The sequence below is a fragment of the Egretta garzetta genome, unplaced genomic scaffold, assembly GCF_000687185.1.
Source record: "Egretta garzetta isolate BGI_Z169 unplaced genomic scaffold, ASM68718v1 scaffold45, whole genome shotgun sequence".
Classification (NCBI taxonomy): Eukaryota; Metazoa; Chordata; class Aves; order Pelecaniformes; family Ardeidae; genus Egretta; species Egretta garzetta.
In genome coordinates, this window is record NW_009260028.1 from 13,368,405 (window position 1) to 13,377,770 (window position 9,366).

The following is a 9,366-nucleotide window of genomic DNA, read 5'->3' on the forward strand; positions in this document are numbered from 1 at the left end:
CAGGCTGGATGGGGCTCTGAGCAACCTGATCCAGTTGAAGGTGTCCCTGCTCACTGCAGGGGGTTGGGCTAGATGACCTCTAAAGGTCCCTTCCAACCCAAACTATTCTATTATTCTGTGGTACAGCTGGGGTGTGACCCACCTGTGATCATATATTGGGCAGCAGTTCTGGTGGCTGAGCAGCTAGCTTATGGTACCAGAAAAACCAGCTGGTTTCAGTGATCAGTTCAGCAATGGCTTGTAGCTATGCTGCACCCGTATTTAGCTGCAAAGAATGATCAGTTTGGGATCTAGATAAGAAAGGACCCAGGAACTGAAAATCTAGTGAAGGATTGTGAGAGGCTGTTAGGGGATGATGGGCTGAAGGTAGGGTGCTGGCCAGGGCAGGGGGGGAGATGCTAAGCTGGAACTCTTTTGACACAGAGGAGAAACCTCTGTGTGGTGACTACCAAGTGTGACACTGATTTTAAAAGTCATTGTGAACTATGTGGGCATGACAATTTGGATGTTCTATCGAAGGGCTTGATTTGCTTGCCTGTTCTTTTGCTTCATTTGCCAATCTCCAGTACTGGCTGAGTAACATGGGTAATGCAGCTGGGCACAAACGAATGGTGACACAGGTTGCAACAGGCACCAGCTGGGGAAGACAGCAAGAATTCTGAAAGGATTTGCCAAAATCGCCTAGCAGAGGAATGAAGGCCACTGCCAAGAAAGAAACTGCTCACTATGCACCTGGCAAAGCTTTGTAGCTTAGTCACTGATAGTTTCTTCAACTGTTCCTGCCCCCTTATCACCCTGTATGCCTTTGGCTTTTGGGAACATTTATGTGAGCTGACTGTCATTACCGATGCTTGCAGGCAGACGGCGGGAACCTTTGCTCTCCGCTGGTGTAACCATGCACTCCTTTTACCTTCAGGTAAAAGCTAATCACTGGTAGAAAGCTAATGAGTGAGCTTGCAAGTACAAACTACTGTCTGGCTTCTTAGAGAAAGTTCTTTATGATGCAACAGCCTGTATCGAAACTGGGAGATTACTTCTGATCTTATCTGGAAACAACCTGTAAACAAAACGAGGCATGATTTTAGAGAGCTCTCCTATAATTAGTTCAACGAAAGCTATTTAAGAGATCTGGGTAAAGGGATGTGCTGGCACATATCCAAAAATGACAGTGGCTTTCTCTTTCAGAGTTTTAGATTTTTGAAGTCAATTACCCTAATTTGAAAGCAATTTTCTGGGGATTTGTAAGCAGTGGCAGGTAGCGTTTCCGGTAGCTAACCGCTGTGGGATTCGCCCTCTCGGCTCAAGGCAGCAGGAAGAAGGGCCCTTGGCCTCCTGGGGGATGGTCTGGAGCTTCGGGCTGCAAAATGTGCTGCGGTGGCAGCCGAGTCGTGGATTGGGATCCCTACCTTCAGGTGAAATGTAGCAAACTTCACACACTTGTGAGGGCAGCTGGTCTGGTTTTCGTGTTTGTTTTAGCGATGTTTATAGCTGCTCAAAACTCTCTGAACTTGTCCTTATCTGCTGTGCGCTGGAGTGTTGCGTACTCTGTCCATGCTCCCTCTCTTCCCGCCCTGTCCTCCAGTCATACCACCTATGGGTGCTGTGGGGGTGGTGGGTGGAGTGCTGCTGGCTTTGGGCTTGCTTATGTTTCCCCATGCTGCTGGAATTTCCCATTGCCTAGTTAAGGCTTATCGTGGGCCAGCATCAGGCTCTGAGGACTGGAAGACTTATCAAATGCATATCTAATCTGAAAAGTTATTCCTTCTCTGGGATAAAGAATGAATGAGTGATGGTGTGTGACTTGCTCCCAGAGGAAAGCTGTGCCCCATACGGAGTACTGCAGCAGGAACTTACACACCTTCCCCTGGCTTTGAATAAATAGTTTTAGTAAGGAGGAATTTATCCACATGTATAGAAATAAAATGGGGGGGGACGGGGGACGACGACACACACAAATCACAGCTTATACTTCATCAGGGTTTCTAGGAGTCACACACAAACATCTTCCCAAACTTTTGGAGGAAACCAGCAAAACTCTGGATGTGTCTGGCCAAAAAGGGAGTGTGTATGAGCTGGCAAGCTTGATGAACTCAGGAAATTAGACTTCATTCCTGATTTCAGAATAACCTTTCTAAATAACTCTCAGACTAAACTGAAGTTTTTTGTGGCCTTGCAAAATGGGAAGGGTTTGGATGGTTCAGGGGACAGATGCTAAATGTGGCACGTTTCGTTTCAAGTTTCGGAAGGAAGCACAGTCTTGGTATACAAGTGAGCAGAATTCAACACCAATCAAATGATGCTACAGTCTTGTGGGTATTTAGTGGTTTCATGTTGTGTTTGGTCTCATTGAATTCTCAGGCAGTCAAGATCCATGCTATCCATAAATCCAGCTGTCGTTTCTGAGGAATTTCATATGCAATCTGCTTGATTCCCTTGGGTGAAGGTCAACCCAGAGACTAGAAAGACGTCTGTACACAGATCCAGAGAGATGCTGTGTGACTGCTGCCTGCGGGGTCTGTGTTAGGCAGTTTTGCACAGCAACTGTCTGTAATTTTGAGCAGCAGGCTCTCATCCCATTCTCTTAAAATGTGCTTTACCCTCTAAGTAACATAACTTCTGTGCTAGATTTAGCAGTTATGTTCTCAGGAGGCCACCGCTGCTGTATAAAAAAAAAATGGCAGGGCAGTGCCTTTAACTTGCTTGTTTTCTGTCGGAAAGACTCTTGACTCAGGGAGCAATTTCTGCCCTCTAAACCCCTAGCAAGTGTTCCCAGCCCCACCTAGCCCTCTCTTACATGTCATGAATCCTCTTGGGGTTTCTGGGTGCTGCAGATTTGATGCTGTCTGGGTGGAAGCTGAGGAAGCAGAGCCTGGGCAGCGGGTGGTGTATCCCACCCCTTGCCCAGCCTTGTGCTTGCTGCATGAGACTTATTCCCTGTGACCAGTGGTGTGTGGTGGTCTCATGCCCTTTTATGAAACTTCTGAAGAGAAACCAGAAAGTCATTGTTCCTTTTTGTAATGTCTTTCTGTCAGCTCCCCCCAAAGTTCCTCTTTTTCTCAATTCCTTTTTGCTCTTCTGAGAGTTTCTGCTGCTCTTTATCTGCCAGTTCCAACAAAATGTTGTTTCTGTTATGATGAATAAATTCTTCTCAAGAGTAGAGAGCTGTTCTTTCAAGAGATTGCAGTTAGATGAAAACAGCATAGGTGTGTGAGGGGGTTTGTTTTGCCTTTTAGAAAATCGTAGCCCTAAAGAAGTAGCTCACAAGTGGCAATGGAGAAAGAGGCAAGGGCTCCTTCAGATGAATCAATATTGTGGGTTTTTTCTGACTTTGGGGGCAGTTTCTGTCTGAAGATCTGCTTTTTGTACTCTCTGGATGATGTTTTATTTTTCTGTTTAACCTCTGAAGATTGCGGTTAACATGCAAATAAGGACTTAAATTTTTCATTCTTCACTGTGGGTTATTTTTGTTTGGTTCAAAAACCCCCCCCCGGCATCTGCTCAAACTGACCCTTAAATCAGTGTTGTTACCTGATTATGGAGAACTCTATTCAACAACCAAACAGCTCAGCTGATGCTTAGATTCACTTACATGAGGAGTCCTGGAGGCATTAAGTTAACTGATGTCAGTAAAAATGTTTGGATTAATACAACACGGACCAATATCAATATTTCTAAAGTGGATGATCCGAAGCCAGTTGTGAAAAGGAGATATGGTTTTGGAGAGAGATATGATCCAGATGGGGTTACTGATACTGCTTTGGAGCAGAGAGCTCAGCTTCTGTGAAAGTGGCTCTCGGTGGGTGCCTGCTTATTGCCGTAACCTCCAAAAAGCTTTGTTAGCCTTTGTACTGCCTGTGAGTGTGTGTGAGGTTCTTGCTGGCCATAATCTGAGAAAAGAAACTTTTGTAGGCTGTATTGGGGTAGGAGAGAAGATGGGTGAAATAAAGTTATCTCACTGCACTTCCTCTGGCCCTCTCAAGTACCTAAACATTTTTTTTATTCTTTAGCCAGTATGTCAAGTGATATGAATACCTGTATATAGCTCCTCATAAATCAGATACGGGCATGAAGAACCAAAATGGATTGAAATACATGGGAAGCTCTTGCATATTATGAGTGTGGTTGATGAGTATTTCTCCTTGCTCCTCTCTGCCTGTCTCATGGCCTTTCTGTCCCGCTGTAGTTATGATTTGCTTTGAGGTGTGTTGTGCCATCTGGGTTAGGGATTCCCTATGTGAAATAATTCTTCCTCATTGAAGGACTGGATTGTCTAATGCTGTTGCTAATCTGTTGCTTGTAGAAACATCCCTACACTGAAATGTATCCCCCTAGATTAAATTTCTGCCAAGAGTTTGCAGCTTCATCGTTCAGTGGGCTAAGGCTCCTCAACTTGCGTCTGTGTTGGAGGCCTCATGATTATTTGAACTCTTCCTTTGTCGCTAAGCCCCTGCAGAGGGACAGGACTCCCTGGTATGTGCACAGCTACGCATGTACAGAGCTGGTTCAGGCTTCTTGGAAAAGCAGGCTAAAGAGGGTATTGCTGCTAGAAATCATGGAAAGGACAGAGCGGAGCTAGTGGTTGGCAAAGAGGTGGGTGATGTGAGGTGCTGCCCCCTGCTACGGTGGGACAGGCATCGCAGGAGCAGCAGCTGCCTTGTGCTTCCCAGCTCTGACCAGCCACCAGCCCTCTGGGTCAGCAGGGTTCTTGGTGATTTAAGCAAGAGCGTGTTTTGCCTGTGTCTCGAGCTGGGTCTCCTGTCCTTCAAATGCTGAAGCAGGCTTGTGGTCTGACCTCTGGTCTCTGCCTAGCACCTACTTTATGTCCAGTCTTTGATTTCTTCCACTGCTTACAGCTGATAAATCTCTAAAAGATCACAAATGTGATTCCTTTTATCTTTGTTCTCCATCCCATCTGTATGGTGTCGTGACAGAGTGCAGCTGAAGGGCCATAAAACTTAGGGAGAATACAACTCAACCATGATTGAGCTACTGAACACGAAGTACAGTATTGAGCTATTCATATTGTAAAGCTCCAATGCAAAAAAAGTTATCTCTTCTAAACTGACAAACTGTCAACATTTAGTGTAATAATTTCATAAATGTTCATGGTGATGGCTTTAGCTGTGTCTTGCTTAATATATTATGCGTTTTACAAGTGTTTTTCTCTTCAGTCAGCAGTTATCTTTCACACCGAGCCAGGATTATAAAACCCCCTTGGTAAATGTCATCAGCCCAAAGAAGGAAAGAGGAAAACTTCCCTCCCTTTGAACTTTGAAATTTGTATAGTGGATAAAGCCTGGTCACAAGGGAGAGGAAGAAAGGGAAATTCTGGGGGACTTTCCTAGGAAGCGAAAGGGAAACTATTTCAGGCTCAAGAGACGGCTTTGAGCTGATGGGATAGTCAATAAAATGCCTTTATTACTTTTGTTCAATGCCTTGTTTAGGAGGAAGTATAACACACTAATGCCAGAGAATTTCCATTCTCCAAAATTACTTTCCAGTTCAATACTGTGAGAGTGGGGAAAATCCTGGCCTGCAGATGCTTATTTTTGCTGGCAACTGTTGCCAGCAACAGGCTCAAGGACTACCAGTTGCTTTTCTGCATCTCAAGTCTTCTCTCCTGATAGCTATTTTTAATTTGCAATATTGTAGAAACCACCTTTCTTCAAGACAACATGATGTTGTTAGTGATACATATATGCAATTCCACTAAGATACAATAGTCAGTTTATTTTTTCTATATTGGACCTGTTACTAGACAACGCATCTCCTCCCTGACTTATAACCCTACAATTGGTTGGATCCGTATTTCCTGACAGGTGGGAAAAGGAAGAAAGTTGGATGGGGTTCAGAAAATATTTATTATGGTCCTCTAGGAAGGTGTTAAGTATTCATCAACAATGTGGTGAATGAGGCTAATTAGTAGCCTACGCTGTTGTAGTTGCTGCATTGGACATGCAAACACTGGAGAATGGTGGGTCTGAAAATGGAAGCTCAGGATGCCAGAGTGAGAGGAGAAAAAGAACCTGAGGTTAATCAAGGTTGGTGTAACTTGTCTTGGCTCTTCCTCAGAGAATGATGTTAACTTGTGACTGAACTGACTGAGCCCCGTGCTGGGCACCTCACTGAGGGTTTGTACACCCTGAAGACAAACTCTATGGCAATGGCTCCCCTGAACAAGGGGAACTACCTGAATCACACCCTAGGTTTTTTCTACTAAGCTACAAAATGCAGTTGTTTGAACATGCTTATAAGCAACTGTTTGTCATAAAGTCTTTATAGTCCTAGAAAAAATCCTGGGGCTAATCAAGGGTATTAACTAACTGGTGTCAGAGCTACTGAACTGAAAGGAGCTAGTCCCTGCCTGAGCTGGCGCCTCTAGGAACATTGCTGTGTAAAGCAAAAGTGAAGGTATCTGGGTTTTATTTGTGGTTTGTTTTCTTTTAATTGTTGCAAACAGACCTGCAGCTGCAGTCTGTGAGAGCTTGTGGAGAAGGGACAAACTGTTTCTAGAACTTTCCCCAGAGTCATTCACAGCATGTACCTGGTATCATCTGTGTCCTAACATCTGACGTTCCTGCGTGTTCTTGTGGCACCTTTTCTTATGTAAGGGAAAAAAACCACATATACACAGTAAACATAAATAAGAAAGGGAAGAGCTATTCCCTTCTCCAGGAGCCCAGCTTGGTCTTCTCCATAGTTACCCAGTGAAAACCACAAAGTACTCATGGAATACTTTGTACTAGTAAAAAGATTAAGTCCTAGTGGTTCAAGAGTTCTTGAACCAGTGACAAAAATAAAGCTGACAGTTGCCAAATATTGCAGGCTTGAACCCGCCCCCTCCTCCCAATGGAATTGCCTTCTCAAACCCTGCTTTTTGAGATATTTACAAAGCTGAAGCCTACACAGTCTTCTAAACCCAGCTGCTGTAGTATTGGAACAGAAAGCTTCTAGCTGTATGGCTATGTTACAAGCATGAGAATGTTAATGTCCGATTAACTTCCGTCCATCAGAGATGGACACAAATAAGATCCTAAATAGGGGTCCTAAAAAGCACCTGTAAGCACTTCACGCTTGTCTTGCTAAGCTGTAAATAACTGTTCCAAGTGGAGAACAGTCATACATGAGTTAATGGGATGTACATGCAATATACAACATAGAGTTGTGTTGAGAGTGCTAGGTTAATGGCTGGACTTCATGATCTCAAGGTCTTTTCCAACCTAAATGATTCTGAAATGCCCAAGTTATTTTGCCCAGGTGTTGGAGGACTGTAGACTATTGGCTTGATAGCTGAGGTTAGACTTGTATAATCCTGTGGGGCACTTCTTACTTGGGTGTTGCAGAGTGTAACTTTCACATTTGTCTTAAACACAAGAAAAGACATAGCTAAGACAGACTAGGAAGTCCAGCAGATGTTACTACAACAGCGATACAGGTGACATTACAAAGGATGCCTGAAGAACACAGAGTTACCAGGAGCCAAGTTGGAACTTCTTTGCATTGGATGTTGTCTTCCCTTGACATAGCCATTCTACTAGGGAATACAAACTGGTGTTTTGTAACTGCTGGAAGAAAACTGCACGAAAGTGAATGGAATGGGCAAATGAATTCTGGCATGGATTCTCCGATATTTCCTGCTGTTAATGCTTTTGCTCTCTAACACAAATTCCCTGGACTCTTAAAAGAGCTGACTTTATAGGGCTGTCTTTGTTTTGTCTTTCTCATGCCTTGGGAATAGTGCTAACAATCTCCTCTGGGTGCTGGGTGGATTTTTTTTTTTTTTTGCTTATTTTTGAAAGACTTGTCAAAGGGCTACAAGGGATGTTGGGGAGAAGAGGGAGGAATTAGGCTTGATCACATAAGCCTTTTCTCGAGAAGCCAGGCTGTGAACTGTTAATTGCATCTTCCCACAATTGTCTGATACTGATCTTCTGGGATTGTGGAAAGAACAGAAAAGAAACCAGTCTTTGAACTTAACAAATAAATATGACAACCCAATACGCAAATAGCTCATAGCTCCCAAGAACTATGTGGGGGATACAAGTCCTAAAAGTTCCTGGGTTTCAAGTGGTCCATAGTTTGCTTTTCTAAGTTGATATAGTTCAGTGATAATAGAGCTCTGGTAACAAATTGACTCATTTCCTCAAAGGGAGCTTACTCAATTGTAGCTACGTACATCTTCACCAGTTACTGTGCTTAATACCAGAGAGCGTAACGCTTGCCATTTGAAAGGACATAGCTGAAAGTAAGCTGGAGAATTAATATCTGAAAGCAACCAGATGGTGTCAAGCTTATGAATGCTACCCAGATGTCTTGTGTTGTAATAGCATCTGATGGCCATTTGGTAGTGGACAATAAGGTCATCTTGAGGGTTGTGGTGGAGGTCACTTCAGGGCCCTGGGCCCAAACAAAATACCTTAGCAATGAGTCACTGGATCAACTTAGCACAACTCTGCTATAAAGTCAACTTGCTGGCTAGGTTGGCAGGCTACACCTACACTAGGAGAGCAGCGCCTGGGTAGCTGCTGTCATCTCTTTTCTATAATCAAAAGTCTACCAAGCTTAACCTTTCTCAGTGTGGGAGATGCTGAACAGAACTTTTATATGTTTATGCTGTTATAAGCGTATTGGTAAGCAATGACTTGAAAAGAAAGAGGATCATCTTGTGCAAAACCACAAGCTTTCACGGTGTGAAAGATCATCCTGACCTCTCTGCGGTTCTACACTTTCAATATAGGAAATCCCCTGTGAAAGTTTACCTAAACTTAGTTTTACAGTATATTTTCAACTAGCCCCAAAGTAGAAACTGAGGGGTGTGAAACGCACATTCCAAATCAGGCTTGCAAATTCAGCAGTGCATTGCACTGACCTACAGCCTTGTCTCTAGGCTTTGCCTTTCCCCACCGAGGAGGTAAGCTTTGAATTGATTAGATTATCAGCCTCAGGAATGATGGGTACGGTCAGACATCTTTGCAATCAATGAACTGATCTAAAGCAAAATAATAATCTGAAGGTTTTCTAGGGATTTAGTCCTGCATGATGGGGCTCTGCACTGAGTGCAGGAGGCAGCTGCCTAGGGCACTGGTCTGCAAGGAGCAGCTAGATTCTGGGGAAGCAGCAGCCACCAAGGTGGAAGGATGGGCGGCTGCTGTTTGGGGAGAGGGTGATAGAAGATGGAGACAGCTTATCCACAATCTTACTTTACCCCTTCCTCCTCCCCTTTGGTCTATAGTGGCAGGGGTGACAGAGTCCTCTTCTTTCCAAAACAGCAACATTTAGCCTCACTAGTGTTGTTAAGAAATCTTGACAGTGCTCTAGCTGAAGCATCCCTCGTGTGACCTCTCCCTGCTCCTACCACATACACTT

General features: G+C 44.0%; 1 protein-coding gene across 4 annotated transcripts in view; it reads right to left on the reverse strand.

Annotated features, from left to right (window-relative positions):
* LOC118452512 (V-set domain containing T-cell activation inhibitor 1-like) overlaps positions 1-9,366 on the reverse strand; it is a 36,464-nt gene that overhangs the window by 17,315 nt on the left and 9,783 nt on the right. For 3 of the 4 annotated variants that reach the window (XM_035896455.1, XM_035896453.1, XM_035896456.1), the window contains one exon: positions 911-1,057. The exons of the other annotated variant lie outside the window; for it this stretch is intronic. The gene's annotated coding sequence lies outside the window, so the exon portion shown is untranslated. The remainder of the gene's footprint in view (positions 1-910; positions 1,058-9,366) is intronic. 4 annotated transcript variants of the gene reach the window in all.